The sequence below is a fragment of the Bombina bombina genome, chromosome 2 (assembly GCF_027579735.1).
Source record: "Bombina bombina isolate aBomBom1 chromosome 2, aBomBom1.pri, whole genome shotgun sequence".
Classification (NCBI taxonomy): domain Eukaryota; kingdom Metazoa; phylum Chordata; class Amphibia; order Anura; family Bombinatoridae; genus Bombina; species Bombina bombina.
This window is the reverse complement of record NC_069500.1, coordinates 1,250,076,046-1,250,080,684: the sequence shown is the minus strand read 5'-3', so window position 1 is coordinate 1,250,080,684 and position 4,639 is coordinate 1,250,076,046.

The window sequence follows — 4,639 nt, the reverse complement described above, 5'->3', positions numbered from 1 at the left end:
TACAAAGGAATAAGCTGTAAAAAAAAGTTGAAGTATATTTTGTTAACGTGAAGCCTATTCATTAACCACACAACACATATTTGCAGCTCAGTACATTTGTATTTTTTGTTGATGATTTAATTGATAGGAGACAGAATAAACACAAAATTACCAGTGAGTAGGAAATCAGTGAAAAGGGGGCTTTTATTATTAGGTAAAATCTGGAATTTCCTAATAGGGTTTTTACCTCAGCCATGTTTTCCTGGACACTTATGAGTTACACATGTTGCAGGGGTGTGCAGGGAGGATCCTTTATTATGTTTCTAGACAGCACTATTCATATTCCTCCGTGCACACCCTGCAGTATGTGTAACTTATAAGTGTCCAGGAAAACAAGGCTGAGGTGGCATCGCTATTTCCTAACAAGATACAAATGATGTGTTATAATAATTATAATAATAATTTGCTATTTATAGAGCGCTTTTCTCCCTGTGAGACTCAAAGCACTTTACAAACATACCAACATAAAGACATAAAAGTTAGGAGTTTCTGAAGGTCAGATAAGCGGACTGAATGCCTGATGGAAGAGGTGGGTCTTTAGCTTTTTTTAAAAGTCTGTAAGGACGGTGCCTCTCTGATTGGGAACGGTAAAGAGTTCCAGAAAGTAGGGGCAGCGTGGCCGTTGCTCTGGAGCCTGAGTTTGTCCTTATTCTTGGCACTGAGAGGAGGGGTGTGTTGGCTGACCTAAGTGAGCGGGATGGGATGTAGGGTGTCAGGAGCTCTTTCAGGTACTGTGAGCCTTGGTTGTTTAAGGCTTTGAAGGTCAGCAGGCCAATTTTAAAATATGTTTGCCATTTAATTGGAAGCCAATGCAGGGAGTGGAGAACACATGTTATGTGGCAGGAGGGAGTTTGATTGGTCAATAGTCTGGCTGCTGCGATTTGTACCGTCTGAAGGCGATGGAGTATTTTCTTTGGAAGGCCCAAGTAAAGTGCATTGTAGTAATCTAGCCTAGAGGATATAAATGCATAGATTAATGTTGGCATATCATCCGGTGGCTATGTTTTTCAGATGAAAGTAGGCAGATTTTATTACAAAGGAAATCTGCTGTTTAAAAGATAGTCCAGCATCAATCAGCACTCCAAGATTTCGTACCTTTGCTGAACTAACGAGTTCAGAGCCTCAAAGTTCTAGGCCAGTTGGATGATCATGGGATATTTATGATGCTTGAGGTCCCCTCACCAAGAGTAACTCTGTTTTGTCCGGGTTCACTTTGAGACAGCTAGCATTCATCCATTCTATGAGGTATGTTAAGCAACTGTTTATGCGGCATGCTGGGTCTGTAGTATCTGGAGCAAAGGAGAAGTAGAGTTGTGTGTCATCAGCGTAACAATAATACCTTAGGCCATATCAGTTAATCATGTCCCTCAGTGGTAGTAAGTAAATAGTGAATAGCATGGGAGACAGGATGGATCCTTGTTGAACTCCGCAGGCCATTTCTGTCAGTGCTGATGAGCTTGATCCTGATATTACTCTCTTTGATCTACCAGCAAGGAAAGATTTAAACCAGTTAAGGACTATGCCTCCTAGACCACAGATGTGCTGCAAGTGCTGTATTAGAATCCTATGGTCAATGGTGTCAAATGCAGCTGAGAGATCCAGGAGGATTAGGATGGAGTAATCACCTTTGTCTCTTGCCATTAAGATCATTTAGCACTCGGACTAGCGCTGTTTCATTGCTGTGGCGGCATCTGAATCCTAAATGGAAAGGATCGAATATGTTCAGGCGTGATAGATGGGCTTCCAGTTGAGTTGCCACTACTTTTTCAATTATTTCCCCCAGAAATGGGAGGTTGGATACTGGTGTGTAATTAGTCATGCAGTCTGGGTCTAAATAAAGGTTTCTTTAGGAGGATCTGGAAAGTCTCCTGTTTTTAGTGAACACTGCACTATTTTTGTGAGGGCTGGGGCGAGTGTTTCAATGCAACCAGATATGAGCTGAGCTGGAGCAGGGTCTTAGTCACACGTAGTAGGGTGTAACTTTTGTATAGTGTTTTTAACTCCTTTTATATCCACATTTGTAAAAGTGAACCATAAACTGGGGCAATCTGGCATTCCATTGTAGTGGTTCTGGTGTGTAACTGTTTGGCCTGCTGTGATAGCGTTTCGGATTGAAGAAATCTTGTCTCTGAAGAAGTTCGCAAATGCTTCACATTTATCCTGAGAAAAGTTGGTGGGGCTAAGCATGCATGCTGGTTTGCAGAGCCTTTCTACTGCGCGAAACAGTTGCCTGGGTTTATTGTAGGAGAGTGCAATTTCGCGTGATAAAAATGAAGATTTTTCATAGTTATTTTGGCTTGATATTTATTTAGATGTTTGGTAAGAGCGGCTTTATCCTCTGGATCATGTGTTCTGCGCCACTTTCTCTCAAGTTTTCGTCATGTTCTTTTCATTTCTCTGATGGAGCTATCAAACCATGGTGCATTGTTGTGGGTTTTGACAGTGCGTATGTGAGTTGGTGCAATGCTTTCTAGGCTGTCTCTCATGGTTTTGTTGTAGTCGGACTAAGGAGTGTTGAAGTATCTAATTTTATACAAATGATTATTTAAAACCAGCTGTATCAGCTTTAGTTTTTAAGTTATACTGTATAATTATATATGCAAAGCTATGCTAATTAGCTCAACCAGTTATTGTTTTTCCAAAAAAAGTGGCAACCCTAACTAATTATATACCTAACACTAATCTTACATATTCTTTTTCCTAAACCAACTTCAGTAAAAATAGAAAAGAAAGTCAAGTAAACTTAAAAAGCTTAATATCTTTACTTACATAAAAAGTAAATATTCAGTACAATTGCCTTTTTATTATTTTCAAACATTTCCATTCAACACATTTTTTTTCTTGCATGAGGTGGGATTGCATTGGTATGGATAGAAAGTCTAAAAGTTACACTTTGGTTGGGGTGTATTTGAGATTTCTTACAGGTCGGGTTCTGTTTCCATTTAAAAAGTATACAATCAGTTTGATTAGCTGTCGCAGTGACTGTATATAAAGTAACTTATTTTGACAGTTACCTTAGTGTTGCTGGCTATCCTCACATGCAGGCTTTCAGCAGCAGCATAAGTTACATGCTGATCATAGCGTGAATCTCATGAATGGAGGAACCCCACTCACAGGTATGGGACCACAGACACATACTGTCCCTGCGATTACTCCTCGCTCCTGAAGCATGCCGAAATAGCGTGGGCATGCCGACAGTCCAGGACATCAGTGCCGTACAGGGTACGTTGCTGGTTCTTAAGGGTTAAACAACCAGGGGTTAAAAATATTTAGCCCCTGCTCTTTCATATACATGGAAGATACATTTTAAGTGCTGCTATTTAGAGCCACCATTGAAGGAGGTAATTAAAGAAAGCTATTGATTTTTATTTTTACCTTGGACTAGTAGCAGATAGTCTTTTAAAAATGCTTCGCACATCCACTGCAAGACGATCTATGTTATGACCAGGAAAAAGCATCTGCACTATATATTTATAAAGCTCACTCATATCAGTGGAATCATAATAGCACATTTTCTGCACAATCTTGTTTTTAGATTCTCTCTGAAATACCTTTTTTTCCCTAAAATTTTTCAGTGATCACAAACTTTTTTTAAGAGACTTTTCAACACTTTTTTGAGGTCAGTTTTGACTTTGCAAATTCAACACCTTAAAGTGAAGGTAAAGTTTTGACTTTCTGCAAGGATTATTTAATCTATCACCTTGTAAAATAAACTGTCGCTAACTTATTTTTTTTTTAACCTTACATATTTTGTTAGTAAATGTATTTGATTCTCCCCTACCGTTCCGTTAAAGCTCCGCCCACTATCCATTTCCTGTCTGTTTGTATAGAGCGTGCCTACAATGCTCGTGCCCGGACAAGTTAACCAGTGCGCATGCGGCAATCCTCGACGACGGTGCACAATGCGCATGCGTTAATGCTTGTTATAAACACGCTTGCTACGTATTGATGGTTTTGTTAGTAAACTTGCGCTAAACGGGGCCGCGCCAGGGAGAGGAAGGAATCTTACGCATGCGCAGAGCTTAGAAGATAGCGGTGACGTCAAATGACGGCCGCCTAACGGCCAGCAAGTCAATTGGCTGTTCTGAAAACGTGACCAGCAGGATAAAAAAAAATATATATCACGGGTTGAATCGTAAGCTTGTTAGATTGCGACTAAAACCTGATAAAACTACGAATAAAGGTAAAAATTTAAATTTTCATGAATGAAAGTGCCATTGATTTGTGCTGTATTGCTGATATTTGCATAGTAATACAGCAAACTTTACTTTCACTTTAAGGTACTTGATAAAAAATAGCATTTAGGACATTTGCAAGTATTCCTAGACTAGTTAGCAACCCTCTATTGTCTTGCACATTTGCAAATCACTCTGAAATGACTACAGGAGACATTGGAGAGGTGTATTAGCACACATGGTATTGATTCATTAAACCTCCATTAATCCCTATTGAATAGGTTGTATACAGTGCACAGGGCACACATTGACATTTGTATAGATTCATATACAAATGTATATGTGATGAGTACGTGAAATCCTATGCAGCTAAGAGCATCTGCAGGAAAAGTCACATCGGGATCCCAACATCTATAAGTGGCATG